Source organism: Dermochelys coriacea, chromosome 26 (assembly GCF_009764565.3).
Source record: "Dermochelys coriacea isolate rDerCor1 chromosome 26, rDerCor1.pri.v4, whole genome shotgun sequence".
In the NCBI taxonomy this organism is placed as follows: Eukaryota; Metazoa; Chordata; order Testudines; family Dermochelyidae; genus Dermochelys; species Dermochelys coriacea.
This window is the reverse complement of record NC_050093.1, coordinates 992530-1015778: the sequence shown is the minus strand read 5'-3', so window position 1 is coordinate 1015778 and position 23249 is coordinate 992530. Positions and strand designations below refer to the sequence as shown.

Here is a 23249-nt window from a genome sequence, read left to right as displayed (position 1 = left end):
CCAGAATTCAGTATTGTTCTTAGGAAGCCAATCACCTGAACTCAGTAACAGCATCTCCCTACAGGAATGCTATAGAGACAATTCCTTCTACTGTTCAAATGGCTGAACCCAGCCTTACTTAATGTCTCCAGCCTTGAAGCATAATTTGATTTTCATTTTAGGCTAATGAGCTCTAGTGACTAGCATGGGACCCCAGGAGCTCATTTCCTCTGTTAGCAGAGATGGATTGGAGTCCATTCCCTCTCTCGGCAATACGCTAGTCCCAGGCATGAAGCCCATGAAATGCCATTTTCATCCCAGATAACTCAGAGCGGCCCTTGTGTTGAGTGATCCAGAGACGTTTTCCTTCAGAGTTACCAGGCATGTGTTAATGTTTCTTATCAGGATTAGCTTGGTGACATTGTAACATGTAGTTTACCTGCCCTCCCTTGAGATGGAGATCTTGTTAAGCCATGCACATGCTGTAACATACAGATATTGCACCATAAAAGGCTACATTTTAAGGTAACTGTGCAGGAGAAGATTTGCTGAATGCACTTGCAAACTATCACCATTAATGATCACCATGGTGCACATGCAATTGCAGCTGGTTAGAAGGCTCTTGCTGCTGGTCCCTTGGACTGAACCTCGCTATTTAAGAGGAGGGGTGAGCCGCACCACTCTCAGATGTGCTGCATATGGAGGAGCCCCTGCCTGGCCACACAACGGGTGTGGGGATAGGTGTTTCTTGTTGGCAGGGCTCTCAGTTCTGCAAAAGGATTGTGGTAGAGGTGGCTTAGCGGTCAGAGCCACTTCAGATACTGAACACACACTGCACTGCCCCATAGCGAGGGCAGACTTTTCACCCATTGGATAACGGGATCCTAACAGTCCTTGTTAGTACAGAACTAACTGAGGGCCACACCATGTGCCCCCTGCAGATCCACTCATCGAAGGCCTTCTCTGCAAGGTGGGACTGAGCTAACGTGGCCACTCACACATTCCCATAAAACCAGAGATGCTCTACCCCCACCAGTGTGGCCTGGTGGGTGAGGTCCCACTAGCAGGGGTGGAGCAGCACGTTCTTCAAAATGGAGCTCCCTATCCAATACCAGAGAGAACCTCGTTCAGTTCTGTCTGAGTCCCGGTCACCGGACAGGGGACGAACCCTGGAAAAGCAGGGCTGTCGGGTTTAACCCCAGACGAGTGGCCTGCTTATGTTCAGCCCTCACTGCAGCACCCCCCCCCACCTATGTGATGTTCAGGATCCCTGATGTGGTGCAGGGGGAGCTAGAGATGCACATTCTCCCGTCCCCTCCGGCTCTGCAGAAATTAGTCAAAGAGACTGCAGTCTCAGCCTGTTCTAGCTTTTCAGCATAGCCTCCTTCTCCCCCTACCCCAGCATTGTGGGGGCCGCAGGGACTAGGGACCTGGCAGTGGGGGGTGGGAAGTTCTAAGAACCATAGCCAGTTGCATCTGCATGACTAGAGGACAGGCTTCAGAGCCTTTACTCTGGGGGAGCGAGATGTTCACACATGCGTGTATGCAACTCCACCCCCTTGTTGGACCATGTCAGGGGTCCTACATGCAGGGGTCCTCAGAGTTCGTCTCCCCTGCAGACCCTCCTGGCTATTCTCTCAGCAGGGATGAGATGGGCCTTAATTTAAATGGTCTAACTACAAAAACAGAAGTCTGGGTATGGTCTCGCACTTGAAGCCTAGATATCCAGTCAACACAAACTCTGGCGCTTTGCTGTTGTGACAAATCCCAGAGCTCCATATCTGAAAGGCCACTTATGCACAAATGGATGAATGGGACTTTCAGGAATTGTGGAATCATTAAATGTTGCAGCAGTTGCACAAGTGCTAGAAGGGGCAAGGGCCTCTCAGCATTTCCATTACAAACCTGAGGGTACAATCTATAACAGCCATAAAAAATGGCTCTGTGCCAACACTTCCCAACCATGCATGATTTTTTAAAAACACAAGTTTTCAAAATGAAAATGCCAACTCAGCTGTTTCTAAGCCACAGGCCCACCCGGAACTCTTGACAAAATGCAGGTTCCACAGCCCAGGCCCCTCTACCTCAGTACTACCCCAGAGCCGCGGGGGGAGGGAGAGGAAGGAAGCTCTCTGCCCCACATGCTCCATTTGCCCTTTTCCAAATGCCCCCTCTAGACTCACTGATCCCATCACATACACCTTCCCTACAGCCTCCACCACCACCAGCTCTCATCTCAGTGGGGACTTTCTGCAGCTTCCCTGGGTGGAGTCTTGCATCTGTTGTGCTCGTGCCCATTTTCTCACAGGTGCAAGTGCAACCCCATCACTCCTGTCCCTGTACGAGTGCAGTGGACCTTCACTCCAGGGTCCTATTCAAACTGCCCTGTTCCTAAAACCCTCCATGATTTGCTCCAGCATACCTCATTGAATCCTGCTCTTCTCTACCCTCACTAGTCCCCTTGCACATGCAACCCTGGGGCTAGGCATGCTGGAAAGGAAAGAAAAAGCCGTTAACCTTCTCAGTAGTCGGAGATTCTGGTTGTCTCCTGAAATGCCCTTGACATTCATTTTTGATTGTAGATCATTAATATTTACATCAATAATAATGGGAAGAGGAATATTGATTGGGTCATTAAAATAGTCAGTTACTGTATCAATTATAAATTAAATGTATTTTTTCCTCAAGTACCATATGAGGGCTAAGAGCGAAAGGAAGGTTCCATGTAGAATCATCATCAAGCACTCTCTCCATGACTGCTCCAGTGGGGGAACTGGAGACTAAGACACCATCCTATCATTTGGGTAGCATGAACAAGGAGCACCCACTCTTCACACCTGTGTCTCATGGATGGATAGGAAGCACAAAGAACACTCTCTATCCCTCCAAGCAAGTACAGCACCTCATCCTTCTCCACAGCTGCTCTGTTTGTAGATAGCATTAAAGACACAATGGGTCACAGTTTGATTGCTGCTAGGCTGATGGCTCCTCAGTCTGCCCTCATCTTAAGCCATTGAGCAAAAACCTCCCTGTTTCTGACGAAGGTGATGAGGAAGGAGTGGTGGTTACCATCCTAGAGTGAATGCTGAAGCGGCAAAGTTAGCTAGATAAGTTTATTATGCACAGTAAGGCACACATGGGAGGGTCAAATAGAACTGTCCAGGAAGAAACAAAGAGCCAACTTACCAATGCTAGGACACAGGGCGGCGTGGCCATCTTCTGACTCAGTACAGCCCAGCAGAAACGTCATCCCAGGAAACACTTCCCCCAATTAGAATATGGTGTGAAGGTATCGCTTTGTGGGCACAGCAGCAGGGCACGGACTTGCCCCTCTGCAGCATCATCTGGGAAGGTATCAGAATTATGTACTAGGAAAAGCTGGTGCCAGGGACACACAACACATTGAATAAGGGTATTGCTTCCCCCTTTAGTGGCAGAACCCCACGGGGATAAGAGCCTGGAACTGTTTCCAGCTAATGGAGTGAATCCTTTAGCACATGTGGCAGTGACTGGCGTGTTTGGTGCTGAGCTGCAGTCCATAGCACTGGGCTTTTGTTAGACACCACCCAGCACTTGCATTGTGGCTTCCCAGAGTGACCTCTGTGCATCTCCGGGAGAAGGATTCAGTGGTTGGAACTAGTGTTGGTTGACTCGGAGACTTGTTCCTAAGGGCTGGGAGGATACGTTCCAATCTTCTGCCCCCGCAGTCCTGTGCGGGCACCGAGAGTCCTGTGCATGCAAATGTGGCCAGGAAGATCATCAATCAGGAGGCTGTGATGGGAGGGCATTAAGACCTGGGCTAAGAGAAGAGGACGTTTGGTGTTGGTATTGGGTCCCTTCCTCACAATGGGGTGCATTAGGGAAGGAGCGGTACAGACCTGTTTGCCCTGGGTGTCCAGTCGTGCTTTAGCAATGCCTAGCTGCAATCCCCATAAAATGGGCTGAGCCTGGGACTGGGTATTGGAAAAATTTTAAAAAAGTGTAAAATTAATGCAATAAAATAAACAAGGTACGATAATGGTGTGACAGAGTATACCCTGTATTCAGACCCTGCACCCTATTGTAATGATCTTTGTACAAAAGTATACCTTGTAAGAGACCACTTGAGAACTCAATTTGCTGGTCAGTATTGTCTTGATAAAATGTGTAGCAACACAGCATGTAAAGCTAAGATTTTCCCTGTAACCGTTTCTGACATGCCTGGTTACTTCAGCAGGTCATGATAAGGCACCCATGGTTTCAGGTCAGGGGTGACAGCAGCTCACTCGTCTGGATTATACCACAGTATGTCACAAATAGACACGATATAAAAACCTCAACAGAATAGAGCAGAACGCAGTCACCCTTCTCATACAATTGAGAGCACCAAATATGGAGTCAAATATAGTAAAAAATCTTAAGCGAACCAAATATACCGCAGAATCATTATAGATAGAGATTCCACGCTTGAATAATAAGAATATAGCAGCAAGAATATACTACCAGCCACCTGACCAGGATAGTGATGATTGTGAAATGCTCAAGGAGATTAGAGAGGCTTTAAAAATAAAAAATAACACAACCACCACCCCCCAACACACACACACACACACACACACACAAAACCCAATAATGGGGGATTTCAGCTATCCCTATGTTGACTGGGAACACATCATGATGGGATGGAGAAATAAATTTTTTAGACACCATTAGTGACTGCTTCTTGGAGCAACTAGCCCTGGAAAGCACAAGAGGAAAGGCAAGTCTTGATTCAGTCTTAAGTGGTACACAGGATCTGATACAAAAGGTGAACACAGCGGAACTGCTTGGCATATTTGATTAGCATGAAGAATCCTGTACAGTAGGCACCTTTCTAATATATTCCCTGTATGAAAGTTTATACAGAATATTTAACATCGAAGTTACTGACGTTACTTCCCAATGTTAGTTACTTAACATGCAACAGAGAACAATAGCCTGGTGTTCTATTAGCGGAGAGGAAAGCCACCAAGTATCACTCTTAGCGTTGTAAATATTTCTTAACACCACATCTTATTAAATAGGATATTTGTTCTTTATATTAAAACCACACCAACTGATTATTAAAAACATATATTGAGGTCTACCAGCTGCGGAATGGCTCCAGGGTTTTATGTAGCTAAACTTTCCATGGCAAGCTCTGTCTGGAGTGCTTTGAGGCCTTTCCAAATGAACCTCCCGAGACAGGTGTACTGGTCTGGATATCCAGTTTCACTTTGCATATCAAGATTTCCCCCTGCCCTCCCCACTTTTTTTTTTTTTTAATTAAAAACAAAAATTAAGACTTCATTTTCCACCTAGAATGTACTGAAGCCACTGGCTAAAAAGGCAGAGACAGGCAGACATGAAAGACTGGTATTATTGTGTCATTGTCCCAGGGCCTAATGCCCATCCCCACGGGTAGGATGACATTGGTCTCTGAAGGCCACTTATTACCTTCACTCCTTTTTCTTTTCCACTTCCCTGGCACTGTTCATCTTAGAATCACAGAGAGCTTTACAAACAAACACTCCTTAGACTGAGCTCTCCAGAGCTGGGACAATCTGGTGCCTGTAAAATCTACTTGCTGAATATGTAGAAGACTGTGTGACAGTATGTCAAGAATGGGTGAGAGTCCAAGTTTGCTCTATCACAGGAGAAGGTTGCATTTACCTCTTCAGTGTGTGTGTGTGTGAGAGAGTGTGTTTGCATGCGTGGGGTGGAGTCATGGCTGAGCCATGCTGAGAACATACCCATTGGTTTCAGGCAGGTTTGTACCCTGCATGGCTCAGCTGGGCCTCCACTGCTGCTATCTGCGCTACTGTGGCCACACCATTATTTATTCTTGCACTTGCTCTCATCAGGTTAGTACAAGTACATGTACACAAAACAGGGAAGATCAGCCTGTGTGTGTTTAATCCCGTCTGTGCTAAGGAGTTTTGTTAATAACTCTAAAAGTTGCATAAAGTTTTTATGCTATGTACGTGTTTGCTAAAGCAATTTTTAAATTGCTTATCATTTTATCCCAGATTTACCAGGATCTAACCCTCATTGAAATCTTACAGAATCATAGACTAAGGTCAGAAGGGACCATTATGATAATCTAGTCTGACCTCCTGACTTGTCAAAGTGCAAAGTGCATGAGAACATAGTGCAAAAAGCTTAAGACATTTCTGAGTTAGAAGGAAAGTATCTGAGTGACGTATTCTTGTACTGTCCAAAAAGAAATCACCCTTCTGCTGAGACCAGACATAGAAAGTTTTAGTCCAAAAGGGAGTGTTTTGAGGAAGCTGTGGAGTTATGAGTGAGTGAAAACAGAGGACATTAATGGAAGTTGAGTGGCAGGCATTTCTCCTTGGACATTAAAAGTCTTGTGAAATGACAGATATTAGGGTCCGTGTGTCCTTCCCATACTCCAGCTGGAATTCATGCTGAGGTTGTAACAGTTAAATTGCAAAGATAATTACATTCCATAAGTTTCAGAGTAGCAGCCGTGTTAGTCTGTATTCTCAAAAAGAAAAGGAGTACTTGTGGCACCTTAGAGACTAACAAATTTATTAGAGCATAAGCTTTCGTGAGCTACAGCTCACTTCATCGGATGCATTACATTCCATAAGAGATCATAGCACAGCTTCTGTCACAGTTACTAGCACCTCAGCCACTGAAGCTGTCCCATTAAAAGCAGGAGGGGTATGTTAACTTGAACCAGGAAAGAACACAAGACAATTAGTATGCACCCTCTATCCACCTAAATAAATGTTAGGTCATTAAAAATAGCACGAGGGACCCAGTGACAAAGCCAGAATACTAAATCCTCAGCAATTTGAAAAGGTCCAAATGTAAATGCTGTTGCCAAGAACAGGTTGTTCTGAAGTCTGTGTGCTGGGGTTTTCCATTATTAATAGGTGGTAAACAGTGGTGTTCGTTGGCAAAGAATCAATGAATGTTGTTTGCTTCCTTAGCTCCCTTCGGCATTAGCCTCAAATTTTTTTTTATAAAATGTTACTTTTTTGAGCCTTTTTTTTTTTGAAGCTGTATATTTATTTGGTGGGAAAGAAGCCAACATCCTCAGAATGGCTGTAATTATGACAGAGATATTTAATTGTAGGGGTCTATTGCCTTCTGCACTGTGATATTGCCAGAGAGGGCAAGCATGTGTGGGGGCTGGGAATAGTCAGGGACCACAAACACAGCGCCACATTATCCATAACAGGAGCTGGTGCTTTCCAAGGCACAATCACAAGGAGAGCAGTGAAATCAGAACACTGATTCAGCCGGGGGGGGCGGAAGGAAGAGGAGTGGTGGTGGTGTCACACTTGAGAATTGGTCACATGACTTTCTTGCACATAGCTGGACATTGAGAATGAGTGAGTGAAGGCCAAACCCATGGGGTGAATGGCACCCAAAGAGCCAGGAGCCTTGTTGAGCAGACTGGGAGCCCTGCCAGCCAGACAGGGCTCAAGGTGAAGAACTCTGGGAATTGAATTCTCCACTCGGTTTTACTTTCTTCATCTTGTAAGACACTGTCATGATCTTACAGGGCGTGCTTTGCCTCAGACCCTTCGGCTGGGTCTCTGGGAGCATCTTCTCGGTAACAGCTCCTGGGCCTCCACTTTGCTCAAAGGGGGTTGGGGGGGGAGGGTCTGTTGCTCTGCTACTCCGTGACTGGGCCCATGGGGTCAGCACCTGTTTCTCGCAGTGGCTCCTGCAAGAGGTCCAAAGGAGCTTGAACTCTGTAGGAGACTTCCCTTCCTGGGAACCATGCAATCAGCAGACACACAGAACAGCCTTTTCTAAACAAGACAGCATCTATTAGTCAGCAGGAATAGAGCATACAGGGATATGTGGCTATAATGGTAAAGAAAAGCCTAGAGACAACTGTCACCTATCTGGTCAGCGCCTCCTTGCTTGGTTAGGAGATTCCATCTTACTCCTGGCATGGAAGACAGACTGCAAGTCTGCAGCCAGCCTTCCTGGCCCTGGCCAATAGTCCTGGATTGGAATATCCTTTCCCACAGAGAGCAATTTTTTTTTTTAAAATACAAGCCCCATAATACTTGGGTTCATTGTTTCGATTCCCAGTCACACTGTGCCCCCTTCCACTGTACTGCCCCCCACCTCAGCTCAGATGGAGGGTGCGGCAGGAAATTCTGATGGGTAATCACCCATCCAAAAAGTCCTCTTGGCCAGCAGTCATTCAAAGTTTATGGTCTGCTCATTGGTCTCCATTGTCAATAGTTACCTTGGAGATACATGTTCATAGAATATTAGGGTTGGAAGGGACCTCAGGAGATCATCTAGTCCAACCCCCTGCTCAAAGCAGGACCTATCCCCAATTTTTGCCCAAGAACCTTAAATGGCGCCCTCAAGGATTGAACTCACAACCCTGGGTTTAGCAGGCCAATGCTCAAACTACTGAGCTATCCCTCCCCCCCATTAAAGTTCCCTTCCCTCCTTCTCCCTGGTCACAGCTCCTCTGGTCAGTCTCGGCACTTGATGCTGTACAGATCATGGCCGAGACAGAACACACTTCAGTCCAAAGAGGCTCCAGGACAGTCCTTGATAGCTCATTCATACCAATCTTGACATTAGTGGAGGATTGGTCCTGCTTTGAGCAGGGGGTTGGACTAGATGACCTCCCGAGGTCCATTCCAACCCTGATATTCTAGGATTCCCAGTGAGTGTCTCTAGATCCAGTAGGTGGCAATGTACAAAGTAAGCAGGTAAACTGAGTGACACTCAATTTTCATAACCACAGTGCAGAAGTTTCCTCACATTTGTCACACAAATTGACACTTTGTTGGTAGGTAAATGATGGGCTGCAGATTTTCTTTTGTGTTTCTTTCTGCTTCACAAGCATCCCATGCTAAACCTTGGGTTCTTCAGTAGAAAGTGCATGTGTGCACTCCAACACAGTAGAATTATACAGCAACCCCAGAGAAGAAAACAAGAGGGAGGCAATTACTTCTTTGTAATTGATTGAAATCCGCCCCAAAGTGATACTGAACCACAAACTCTGCTTATAGCAGTACACACCAATTATCCATAAATTGTGTGGGTTCCATTGCCCATGCCAGCACAGCTGGAAGAACACTGTACCGGATATAGGGCTGGTATGTTGAGGTGAATGCAAAGGCTTTATTTGGGTGAGTCACTGGAAGTTTAAGGCTGTGCCACCTTGGAAATGACAGATCTCAGTAATACATGGGAGCTGGGACATGGAATTCATTTCCTTCACGGGGACAAATCAAATAGAAGTTCATTTCTTTACTTGCCAGGGAGCCCGCAGTTATGGATCTTTCTGGGTCAATTTCTTTTAGCTGTTATGCTCAAATCCATATTTGTGACCCCTACAATGGAACTACTTCCAGGACCCCAGGTAACCTGTGCACTTCTAAGGAGAACCTTCTAAGAAAGCTTAAGGACAAGGAAATCTAATGTAGTAGGGTTTTGCAGGGGCTGTGGTACAATGCAGTATTTTTATTAATGACTTGATAATGGAATGGAGACTATGCTTGTAAAACTTGCAGAGGATACCAAGCTGGAGGGCTTGCAAGTGCTTTGGAGGACAGGATTAAAATTCAAAGTGACCTAGACAAATTAGATAATTGGTCTGAAATGAACAAGGTGAAATTCAGTAAGGACAAGTGCAAAGTACTACACTTGGGAAGGGGAAAAAAATCAAATACACAACGAGAAACTGGTTGGGTGGTAGTAGTGCTGAAAGATCTAGGGGTTATAGTGGCTCATAAATTGAATCAGAGTCAATCTGATGCAGTTTCTAAAAAACCTGCTATATATTCCGAGATGTATTAAACAGGAATATCATATATAAGATATGGGAGATAATTGTACATGTCTGCTCACCAATCGTGAGGCCGCAGCTGGATTACTGTATCCAATTCTGGATGCTCCACTTTAACAGAGATTTGGATACATTGGAGAGTCCAAAGGAGAGCAATAAAAATGATAAAAATGTTTAGAAAACCTCACCTGTGCAGAAAGGTTAAAAAACAGGCCTGTTTAGTCTTGAGAAAAAGATGTCGGGGGGCGGGACTACAGTTGCCAATTTTGGTTGGATGTATTCCTTGAGATTTCATCACAACATAATCTTTAATTAAAGATTAATCTTTAATTCCTGGAGACTTGGCAACCCTGGGGGCGGGGGGCTGGCACCTCATAACAATCTTCAATATGTTAAGGGCTGTTATAAAGAGGATGGGGATCAATAGTTCTCCATGTTCACTGAAGGAAGGACAAGAAGTGATGGGCTGAATCTATAGCAAGGGAGACTGAGGTTAGATATTAAGAAAAACTTTCTAACTATAAAGGTAGTTAAGATGTGGAATAAGCTTCCAAGGGAGAGGGGGTGGAATCCCCATCATTGGAGGTTTTTAAAAGAACAGGCTGGACAAACCCCTGTCAGGGATGGTCTAGGTTTACTTGGTCCTGGGTCAGCACAGGAGGATGGACTTGAGGATTTCTTGAGGCCCCTTCCAGGCCTACATGTCTACGAAAACACCCATAATAACTAAGTTCAGGGTCTACCTACCTAGATACTTCTACGGCTCCATTAGTATAATATCCAACATCGGATCTCCACCAGTGAATCCAGGAAATTCCTTTTAAGGCTGCAATATTGGGCTTAGGTGCTTTTCTTCCATGGTTTGGTGAACCAATTATCTCCTTTCCCAAGCAGCTTGAATATTAGCACTATTGGGCAAGCCCAGTGCTTCCAAACAGGAGTCAGAAAATATTTGCCTGTGCCCAGCCTGACCTGGCAGGGAGCTTTACAAGTCTCATAAGAGCACTCTAGCCAGTCAGTATAGTGTACGAGTCATACGACTACATGGCAGCCATTTTTGTTACTCCTCACTCATTCCCTATATAAAATATACCCTGATCATCAAAGCAGTCTCAGTTCTCATCCATCCAGGCTGCCACACCATACACATTACCACAGCATCCAAGTGTCCCTCTGCATATTCTTGTGACACTGCTGCTCTCTCTCCCCCAGACTCAGGCCCCCTTTTGTGCCTCTCCATTTCCATACTGGATCCTGAGTATTTTGCATCAGCCAGAAAAGAGGCTCCTGAAGGTGGCTAGAATTTGGATTCCGAGGCTGGGGATTCACCAATCCCTTCTTTCTTCACGCTGATCTGAGCAAAGAGCAAGTCTCCGTCTGAGGCTGGAAATTCCAAGCATATGTCAGTTTCAGAGACTTAGGAGCCTGCTGGCCCCTGAGTGGGGAAAGCTGAGCCTTGCATCCCCGCTCCTTCCCCATGAGCAAAGACATCCTTTTTGTCATTATAATGACTTCATTACAGAAAGGATTGTTGAGAGTAGAGCTTGAACGCTCTCCCTGGGCTGGGACTTGACAGATGTGGTTACTCAATACCTATAATTCTTATGCTGGTTGTAGACCACAGAGGCATTACTGGTATTGATTCGATCGTTTCTTATTCTTTACACACTTTGTCTGTGATTAAATGCAACACTCATTTTAAGGATAAGAGATTAAGATTTTTGTCCTGGTAACCAGGTACAATGTTTGCAAAAAGAAAAGGAGTACTTGTAGCACCTTAGAGACTAACAAATTTATTTGAGCATAAGCTTTCGTGAGCTACAGCTCACTTCATCGGATGCATGAAGGTACAATGTTGTGATTTGTAGGTCACCTTTACAGGGGATAGGGGCATGTACATTGCAAAGGACATTAGATTTGTATGGAGGGAAGGGGAGAGGGGAGTTACTTGCCTAAAACAAACAAACAGACTATTCCTCCCATCTCCCAAACAGATCGTTCACAGGCATTGTGTGGCCTACTGTAACTGACAACACAAACCCCAAAGAAGTCAGATTTCAAGATGGTTTATTTCTAGCACTGCTAATGCTTTTAAATATACTCACATTACAAATGGCTCATACACGAGCGAGCTGCGCTTAAAAGAGAGGTTACTGGGCTGGGCATTTTCACATACAGAATGCAACCACCGTGTCTTGCATGAAAAATTGGAACAGTGATTGCAAAGTGGATAATACATATCTATGTAATGCAGCACCAACGTGCCCAGTGTACACAGTGGGGTTGTTTTGGTTTAATGCAAAGCAATATATTTAGATATTTCAAATACTGTAAAGATAGATTGGTTTCAGTAACTTTTAAAAGCTCTCTGATTTCAAATATAGAACACTGGTTCGGCTATTGAAAAAAAACAAAGTCACAAACACATTATTTATAAGTAGAAGGGAAAAAACACCATTTGCCAGGGTGGCATTCAGGCTGTACCCCAAGTAGAGCTAACTTATTCCAGAAACATGTTGCTAGAATGGGGGACACTGGCGACATCTTTCTCTGTGCTAGTTTTGGACCAGAGGAAGATTTACTGTGGGTTTGGATCTGCCCTTTGCTGAGGATGCAGCTTTCTGATAGTTTGTTTGAATTCCTCAGAGGGATTTGTAGTCTGCTAACACTTAGTCTAGTACAAAAGAGGGCAGATTTGATCTACAGCTATTAATAAGCAGCTGGGCCTTTGCAAGCTTCCCTAATACCAATCCATGCTTAGCCTTTTAATAGGAGAGGAGGCGGCTCTCTTCACATTGCATCCAATTTGGGAAAACATCATGCCACAGAGATGAGTAATCCCCAAACAGTGTGTGTCTACCCACGGGCACCCAAGGGCTAGGCGGTTTGATTCGTAGAAACATGGTGGGTTGAGTCACTCCAGGGATCTAGCAGTAGGTAGCATTACTCAGTGCTTGTCTCATGAAGAATCTGACTGTGCCTAGCTTCTGGTGGGAGAAGTCACCCACCAGACTGCCAGTTGTCATGAGCAGAAAGACTCAGCCCTATGCAGCTGAACCGTGCTGATCCCAAGGGCTCTCCCAAGTTTAGAAGCTTTAGTCCATCCTGAAAAGAAACGCTCACTCCCTGACATGCCTGTTTTGTTTCAGAGAAGAGACTTCCAGGCATTTTGGAACATGCTGTCTGTCTTGGCACAAGAGCAAGGGCACCATATTAAATTATAAAACTGGGATTTATGAGGAGTGGAGCCCAGAGTGGTTGGGGCAAGTCTATCAATCCCAATTGAAGTGAGCAAAGACAACAAATCCTAGGGGAGATGGCTTCAGACCACCTGGCTTGTTAGTTCATTGGCCTAGTAGATACATCAAGGAAATGGAAGTCATGAGGAACCTCTTGGTTCTAATTCCAGCTCTGCCATGGTCTGATCTGCATCAGGTCAATTCACTGCTCTGTGAATCAGTTTCCCCAGCTGTAGAATAGGATAGGATACTGTACTCCTTCACTTGTATGTTGGGAGGCCTTGATTTATTCATATTTGTAAAACACTGACACCTTCAAATGGAAAGTGCTACAAAATTGCCAAGTCATCTCTTTATTGTCATCATCCTAGGGTTCATATTGCAGATGTACTTCTACAGCTGTTTGAGGCTAGGAATACCCTACGGCAGGGGTGGCCAGCTTGAGAAGGAGCCAGAATTTACCAATGTACATTGTCAAAGAGCCACAGTAATACATCAGCAGCCTCCTAACCGCCTCCCCATCACCTCCCCCCCACCACTGCCAGTGCCTCCCACCCACCGGCAGCCCCACCGATCAGCACCTCCCCCTCCGTCCCCACACCTCCCAATCAGCTGTTTCGTGGCATGCAGGAGGCTCTGGGGGGGGGAGGGAAGAGGGAGGAGCAAGGGCAGGGCCTATGGCAGAGCCGGGGGTTGAGCAGTGAGCACCACACAGCACATTGCAAAGTTGGCACCTGTAGCTCCAGCCCTGGAGTCAGTGCCTATACAAGGAGCTGCATATTAACTTCTGAAGAGCCGCACGTGGCTCCGGAGCCACAGGTTGGCCACTCCTGCCCTACAGGGTCAATTCTCTAGCTTTACCTCATTTTAAATGTTGTGAGCAATTAGTTGACTGTCAGCTGGTTTGTGATAACGGGCGAGCCTCTCTGCCAATAACAGGCTTCTATAGATGTGCACTGACTGCCCATCACATCCTTTGAGCTCTAGAGTTCACGGTTAGAAGTATAGTTGCTGAGTCCTAAGCAAGAAGTGGAGGGGAAAAGCCAAAGCTAGGTTATTTGACGTATGAAATCAGCAAGTCTTTAGTAAGGACAGCATGACATCTGTGTGACTTTGCCTCCCTAGCTGTTTTCAGAGCTCGCAAGCACTTACTATTAGGCCACCATATGGCAACATCGACAGGAGATTAGTTTTAAGGAAGAGCTGATTTGTGATTTCTAGGAGATATGTTTGCACAGAGAACAAATCAAAAAGCATAAGAACGGCCATACTGGGGGAGACCAAAGGTCCATCCAGCCCAGTATCCTGTCTACCGGCAGCGGCCAATGCCAGGTGCCCCAGAGGGAGTGAACCTAACAGGTAATGATCAAGTGATCTCTCTCCTGCCATCCATCTCCACCTCTGACAAACAGAGGCTAGGGACACCATTCCTTACCCATCCTGGCTAATAGCCATTAATGGACTTAACCTCCATGAATTTATCCAGTTCTCTTTTAAACCCTGTTATAGTCCTAGCCTTCACAACTTCCTCAGGCAAGGAGTTCCACAGGTTGACTGTGCGCTGAGTGAAGAAGAACTTCCTTTTATTTGTTTTAAACCTGCTACCCATTAATTTCATTTGGTGGCTCCTAGTTCTTATATTATGGGAACAAGTAAATAACTTCCTTATTCACTTTCTCCACACCACTCATGATTTTATAGACCTCTATCATATCCCCCTTAGTCTCCTCTTTTCCAAGCTGAAAAGTCCTAGCTTCTTTAATCTCTCCTTATATGGGACCCGTTCCAAACCCGTAATCATTTTAGTTGCTCTTTTCTGATGCCAGTATATCTTTTTTGAGATGAGGGGATCACATCTGTATGCAGTATTCAAGTTGTGGGTGTACTATGCATTTATATAAGGGCAATAAGATATTCTCCGTCTTATTCTCTATCTCTTTTTTAATGATTCCTAACATCCCATTTGCTTTTTTGACTGCCGCTGCACACTGCATGGACGTCTTCAGAGACTTATCCACGATGACTCCAAGATCTTTCTACTGATTAGTTGTAGCTAAATTAGCCCCCATCATGTTGTATGTATAGTTGGGGTTATTTAATATTTTGGTTTAGGGGACTCTCAAGGTTACATCAGCACATGCTGGAATATTTCCACAGACTTTGCTGATTAATACTGTCCTGCTCATCAACTGTGCTTCACTGTCCAATGGGCACAATCAGCTGAAAAGCCATCCTTTAACCCTGCCCTGTCCTGTCTCTCGTGAGAGCTGTCCTCTGCTATACTTCTAGCCACCCTTCCTGCCAGTACTTTATACAAAAGGACTGGGTGGTTAACTTCAATTGGGCGTTTATGGGATAAGCCACAGGAGCCTCATGCAATACTCCTCTGCAGATTCCACGAGGCCCCAATCCTATCCCTCTTTCGCCACAGATGCGTCGCTACGCCAAGAAGGAGCTGCACTGGTGTAATGACACACAAATCCAGCCATACAGAACTCACTGCAGGATCTGGGCCAGGCTTTTATTACAGGTCTTTGTGGTTCAGCATCTGGGAGAAGAATACTGGTAGCTATGCGAGTCAATGCCTGGCAATGAAAATTTCTAAGGTTTCAGTTTGGGGCTGTTTATCAACATCACCCATGAGCTGAGAGTTCCCTTTAACACACTAAGCCATGAACAATTACAAATCTCTATAGAGAAGTGACTAATATGGGGGCAAGGGGGGGGCGGGGAAGGCACGTATGACAATTGTGGTGATTTAGAGGTATAATGTCAGCTAGCACAGGCCAGGCCTCTCCGATTGCAGGTGCAGTTTACATTTGTGGAATGAGCTTCAAGTACAGATTGGAGCAGTCTGGGCCTCTAATTACCTTCAACTAGAGACCCAAAGATCAGGATGCAAATACCACTGGTGAGAGACACACCCCGGTGACTGCTTACTCCAAAACACATGGCAAAACCAAAAGCCCAACACACATTGTTGGCTGCACATTTTGTATGACCACATAGAGGAGGCAATATATGTGTATAGATCCCACACTAAGGACCATCCTGCCATTTGTTCTGCACAGGTGTGTCTCTGTGTACAGAAGCTGCTCATCTTGTATACCTTAGGAATGTGAAATAAAGGAAGAGGAAAATTACACAAGTGCTGTAAACAGTAATACTTTCTGCATCCACCCGTACAAATACTAGCTGACTTGATTGGCATAAGTGCATGTTACTACATAAACAGAAAAGAGAATTAAGGCTATTTGGCTGGCAGCACCTGAACTGTGACCCCAGAGCTGCCTTCACTTAAGAGTGAGAGAAAGATGGAGGAGGATGTCTTTTTGAATTAGATTTTCACCTTTTCTATTCTTCAGGATGGAAATGCTTGAAAAGCAGCCCTAAAATCATTCTAATGCCAGCTAAAGAAACACACCAACAGGGAGATTTTTCAAAGGTATGAGGGGCTTGACTGTCCATCATAATGGCTCCTCCACCAACTCCCTCTCCTAGCACAAGGGCATGATCAGAACACAGTGGGCAGGACCATGGGTTCCTTATGCTTAGGTGATCCCTGGTTGTCAAATTGGCCTCTTGAGGCTGTTGGCAGGCTCTGATTAATACAGAGGGGTCAGCCTCACACAGCCTACCATGGATCAAAGGATTGCAAAGATAACATTCAAAAACCAGTAGGAGAACACTTCAACCTCTATGGCCACTCAGTAAAAGATTTAAGGATGGCAATTTTGCAACAGAAAAGCTTCAAAAACAGACTCCAACAAGAAATTGCTGAGCTTGAATTAATATGCAAACTAGATACCATTAACTTGGGTTTGAATAGAGACTGGGACTGGCTGGGTCATTACACATATTGAATCTATTTCCTTAAGCTAAGTATCCTCACATCTTCTTGTCAACTGTCTAAATGGGCCATCTTGATTATCACTAAAAAAGGTTTTTTTTTTCCCCGCCTGCTGATAATAGCTCATCTTAACTAATTAGCCTCTCACAGTTTGTATGGTAACTTCCAACTTCTGTGTGTGTGTGTGTGTGTGTGTATAATATATCTATCTATCTTATTATATGTTCCATTCTATGCATCCAATGAAGTGAGCTGTAGCTCATGAAAGTTTATGCTCTAATAAATTTGTTAGTCTCCAAGGTGCCACAAGTACTCCTTCAGTAGTCATGAAGGCAGATTCCATGTTGTGTGATAGTTGTACATAGCACAGAAGAGGCTCACATGGGGAATTTGAACACCTGTATAACTCAGGATAAGCTTCCCTTCACTCAGTGTGCTGCATCTTACTGGAGAGACTGCTCCTATTCCAGGATTACAGCCTACCACTGCTACCAGCTAAGGACTGCTGGTAGCTCAAGTAGTAAAGGACTGCATTTAAGGTACTAGGCTCTGATCTCATTGCGGGGTTGGCATTACATGCCATACATGATAATTGTGTCATCTTGAATCAAAGGGGTGGGATACAACTTCATAATATTGTCTCTTCAACATTACTGCTGAATATGCCAATGTGATAATGGGCAGGTTGCCAAACTTCTCAGTTTTGTAGAAAATTGGCTCAAGTAATCACCCATAACCAACTTATAAGGGGTTTTTGCTTAGATGGATGTAGTCTCCACCTTCAGCAGTGAGGAACAGATAAAATATTGTCCCAGCTAAGAGACTGAAAGAGTTATTTGAAATATTGTTGTATCTCCTAATGAAATATGGGCTTTTTGCACGAATCCAGTATGTATTCACAAAACCTCACTGTTGTAAAATTTTTTAATTTAAACTCACCCAGTTATTTACATTTTCTATGCTAACAGCTATGATTATATAAATGCATTTTAATTCTGGAGCAAAACATACATCCTACATCTTTGCTTTGTGCTATTACTCCAGCTACTTTCTTTATAAGGAACGTTTATGGGTTTATTGTTTTTTTAAATTTAACCTTATATTTCTCTTTGTCCCATAAACAGTACATAGAAGGCAGTTTCAGGAGCTGCAGACTATGATTTAAGTCAGCTGCAGTGAGTCTATTCTTATGGAACTGATGTGATTGAAAGCCCATAATTCACCATACTGGGGGTGTCTGCTCATGGAGTTGTGAGCAGTTAGGTTTTTTAAGTCTTGTCACTTTTAATATTTGTGTATTAGAAACATGAACAATGCCTTACCCTGGCTTTCAGCTCACTCCCCTGCTGCAGGCAACTTACACAGCAAATGAGGTTTTGGGGTAGATGGTTAACAGTGACCTCCTTTACATTCTTATCCAGTGTGCTCTTTCCGAGTGGAATGTGGGGTAATGCTGACCAATGGCTGCTTCTTTCTAGTACAGTAACTGGGATCCTGTCGGAAAGGTTGGCTGCCCCTTCACTAATTCTACCTTCCCCTGGGCTGATCACTCCCTAAGGGAAACAGCACTACCTGCTTTGTTCACAGCGTGGAATTAAGACAAGAGAAACACCTTTGTTTCATCTCCGTATGTGCATTATTAACTATGTTCTTTGGTCTCAGGGTAAGAGAGCACATTTAAAATTTACTTACACTTGTCTAAAGAGTGAAGTAGGTTTAGCGCTAAGACAAACACTGGAAGTGCTAATTTGCTCCACCTCCTCCAAGCCCTTGCTAGCCCAGAGACTCTGCTTTTCCTGTCATTCCTTTTTTACCAGAAGGAGGACTTGTGGCACTTTAGTCTGTATTCACAAAAAGAAAATGAGTACTTGTGGCACTTTAGAGACTAACAAATGTATTTGAGCATAAGGTTTCGTGAGCTATAGCTAAATGAATCTGATGAAGTGAGCTATAGCTCACGAAAACTTATGCTCAAATAAATGTGTTAGTCTCTAAGGTGCCACAAGTCCTCCTTTTCTTTTTGTGAATACAGACTAACACGGCTGCTACTCTGAAACTTTTCTACCAGAGAAATACAATAGCACTCAGAAGAATCACAATGGTGCTGGCATTAACACGTTCTCCTCCCACCCCCTCTTCTATATTCTCTCCTTTCATCCCTTCTTTTGGCTTCCTATAGTTTTTTCTGCTGAGCAGTATAGCACGGAAGTTTATATAGGAGGAGTGAAGGCCAGCCGGTGTACATCAGCTCACCCTCCAGGCCTCAGGGCCTGATTACAGGACTGGGAGCTCCACAGCCCTAATCCCAGCTCTGATTCTGTCTGTAGCTTTGGCTAACACTTCATTAATGATTTCAGAGGTTATGGTAATAAACAGTATCCATGGCAAAGTACATAAAGCCATTCTCAATTAGCTTCTTGTTTAAGCAGCCTTGCTGCCAATACACTAAATCTCTCAGGGTAGAAAGTTCTCACAGATGAGAAAAAAAAAATAATAAAACCAACCTTCTTAAACCACAATCATATTTCAGACCTAATGGCTCTAACACTACTAGTCTGGACATTAGAACAGGCCAAAGAGAGAGGGTCACCCACTCATACACCAACAAAGCACAATATCCTTTAGTGAGAAAAGTTATGGTCTATGCACAGGACTGGGAGCCAGGATCTCTAGAGAAATAATTACACAGCCTCCTTCACTGTAATATGTGGGTGGCTTACCAACATTAATGAATGTATTCTTTCAATTCTTTCCTGTCAAGGTAGGAAAGCACAACTATTCCCATTTTACAGAAGAGGAAATGGAGGCAGTCTATGACAGAGATGAGAATTGAACACAGCTTTCTTGTGTCCCAGGGTCCAGTGCCTTAACCCCAAGACCATCCTTCGCAAGAGCTAATCCCTTACCACAAGCTACAAAGGCAGAGAGAGCTAAGATATTAACTTTGTACAGAATTTGCAAGAATGCCTAAGAAGCCTAAGTCTCATTAAAATGAGATCATTTGCCTCAATTCCTCCATCCCCCTCATCAGAAAAGCAGGGATAATATTGGATTATGTCACAGGGTGTTTATGAAGTGAATGTTTGGAACAGACAATCAGTGCTAAATATTTTTAAACCGGGCCTATCTCTGTACCTTTCCTGAGCCCTCACTCGTCAAACTCCTGGCCATGTACCCTTTGATATGGAAACACCAGTATGCAGCACACACATGCACAGCTCTCCGCAAGCATGTCAGGTTCTGAATTACACACAAGATGCCACTGTTCAGTTTTTATAAAACATGCTTTATGAGAAACCCTACAAGTATTTTATCCTCATGAGAAATTACAGAAGTCAGGCTGATTAGGCCTTAACTACACTGAGGGGAAACTTTAAGATACCAGCAACCAGGGGAGTGAACTGCACCATTCTATTTTGCTATTTACTGTTGTCACTTTCAATTACTTTGGTAGGGCCAGGTGCAGTAAGTTGCTACTTCCATCAGGTCATACTAGGTTTTTGGTATTTTATGACTCACAACTGCCCATTGAAAATGTGACAATAGCTGCTTAGACATATCCCAACAGTCATAAGTCATGTCTCATTCTTTACGTAAATTATCCCTGTTTCAAAAAGGAACAAAAACAAAAGACTAATGGCTGTATTATTTTATGTGTTATCAAGAGGTGACTAAAATGATAGTGATAGACAGCAGTAGGTCTTGTAAAAGAGATGCAACTCCTGCTATTTCTTATAGAAGATATCTTTTCTTTTTCTGCCTAAACTAGCTACATAAACATGATAACCAGCTCATCAACATCACCTTCTGACAGCGCCTCACTGCCATTAATATGCAAATTAGAAGCCCACACATTGATTAAAAACATATTAGACAAAGGCTATTGGCAAAATCTATGAGCTTGTTACAAAGTTTGATTAGCGAGCAGTGGACTATGTAGAAAGAGTATGTTTAAACTGCTTCCCTTCAAGCACCTGCACTGATTGGTATGACAAACCCATCTCTGCTTTTCAGGGAAATGAGCTCCTGCTACCACATATACTAAACTAATATAAGCAAAGCCAGTAGGTACCTATTTCCAAATGAAATGCTTTCCATCTTTAGTACATTAGAGCTTTTTTTTTTTTTTTTTAAAAAAAATACTCCCCAGCACTACCTGGGGAGCAGGGAAATGTATGGCTTTGAATGATAACAATTACAAGACAAGTGAAACAGACATTCTTATAAAGGCAGGAGTGTCCTCAAGAAGACAGTTCTGTTGCACATCAGCCTTCAGAGGAGCCTTAGATTATAGATGGGATGTAGCACCAGCTTATAGATGCAGTAGGGTCAATGCAAAGGAAATATTGTGGCACTGGCACTTGTGATAGCACCCATTTGCCAGTGAGATAATGTACCACGCAACACATGCCAGCAGCCAGCCACAATGCATCTCATCAATCAGAAAAAGAAACACCTCTGAGGAAGGACAACAGGATTCCATACTCAACCATATCAAGAGCTGTGTGGAAGCCTAGCAATAGGAGCATATATGGATGTTGTGACCAACTCACCATCCTGGAGCAACTCCTTGTAGCAAGACTCAGCACTGGGACACTTCTGCCTCCTCATATCCTTGGGCTGCTGTGGTCTGGTGATTGGGGCCTCAGGCCATCACTAAAGTCCCCCCCCTTTGGCATCATCACACTCCCCAATACTGGTCACCAAATAACACCGGCCAGCCCTTCTGAGCTGCTCTTCAACCCCACTCTTTCAGAGAACTGGCTGCTTCGCCCCAGCAGAAATCAACCCCCCAAATGAAACCAAACAACTTCTGCTGCTCCTGCCTGCCCTAGGCTTGACATTTTAGTCCCTCTGATCTCTTCCCAGCTGTCTGTTCCTCTTCTAGATCACCAATCCACAGACTTGCCTCACTGGAGCTTAGCCCATGTATCAATCCCACTACAGGACTAACTCCCCCCAGGATCTTCTCTCTGAGAGAGGAAATCCTATACCCCTTCTCCCCTAGCTCACCTCCCTGCTGATACGCTCCTTCTACTGCTCTGAGCTCCAAGCTGCATCTGGTAACTAACTGTGCCTAATGCCACTCTAGGTGCAATCAGGTGGGCTAATTGAGCACTCAAGCTCCTGTTAACCCTTTCTCTGCCAGGGTGAGGTATATAAACAGCATCACAAATGTTCATGGCCAAGTTAGCCTGTCAGTATTACCTGCTCCATATTCTCTGTTCCATGTTCTAAGTGGAGTGGCCCCTTGGCAAGTTTCTCTGTTAGCATACTAAGCAATGTAAGGCTGGATCTTGGTTAGTCACAGAGGTCAGTTGTATCAAGTGTTGCTTTTGTGGAGCACTAACAGGATCGTGGTTTGCATGAAAATGTAGGAGAAATGGCCTGGGAACTGCTATAGTGGAGGCATTTTATAGAACTTCTGAACCAAGATACAGTAACGCATGAGAATGAGATTAGAAAAGCCGTGCATTCTTCATTCTTAACAGTGCTGCAGCACCTTTAGGGCTAGCTCTTGAAGGCTAGATCAACACAAACCTCACTTTGTCAGCATAAATGGTTCCATCATCATCATCTCTGTCCTGACATTCTGTCATCTGAAGAAGGAAATTAGAGTAGAATATTTACCCTGCCCCCTAGAAATTGAGCTTATGGCAGTTATGCAAATGGGGGACACACTAAAGCAGTGGTCCCACATAGGAGCATGGACAAACGCTGGGGCTCCCCTGGCTCCCAGCCCGGCCACAGCTCTGCACCTACCCATGGCCCTGGCTGCTGGCCCCAACCATGGCCTGGCTGCGGCTCCACTCTTGGCCCCAGGCCTTCAGCCTTGGTTCCTGACCTAGGCTCCGGCCCTGCTCCCAGCCCAGCCCCAGCCCCAGCCACGGCCTCAGCTCCTGGCCTGCCCACGGCTCTGGCCCCAGTCCCACTCCCAGCTGCAGTAGCCCCAGTCCCTCCCATGGCCCCACTTCTGGCCCCAGCTTCCAACTCCGGCTGGGGAACACGGATGGGGTAAGGGGGGGCATGACATTAAAAGTTTGGGGGCCACTGCACTGGAGAGAGAAACATTTACCAGCCAACCTGTATATTGTCCTTATCTTACAACACAATGGCCCTGGATCTTCCTAGTGACATTTGGGGGGGGGGGGTGAGTGGACTTTCAGCTGGACTTAGCAGTACAGTTGCATTTTATGAGCTGTTATCAGCTGATTCAGAATGAACCCAGAGAATGGCAGAAGATGGCTAGTTATAGCCAGAAGGGGAGACAAAATAGATTTTTGCATACATAATTTGGAGATTATAGAATGGGGTTTTTAAAGGTCAGGAGTTGCTAATTAAGTTGATGCAATAGGAAAATAACAAAAAAAGCAGTGCC

At 44.7% G+C, this 23249-nt stretch overlaps 1 long non-coding RNA gene across 2 annotated transcripts; it reads right to left on the bottom strand.

Moving 5' to 3' along the window:
* Positions 1-2165: 2165 nt before the first annotated feature.
* Positions 2166-22032, bottom strand: LOC122457560. Of its 2 annotated transcripts, none has more exons than XR_006277148.1 (3): positions 21424-22032; positions 3166-3778; positions 2166-2469 (listed from the first exon to the last, which is right to left on the bottom strand). It is a non-coding gene; the product is annotated as an uncharacterized LOC122457560 (long non-coding RNA). The 2 variants fall into 2 exon arrangements; XR_006277149.1 differs by having other exon boundaries at positions 3166-3323.
* Positions 22033-23249: the final 1217 nt, after the last annotated feature.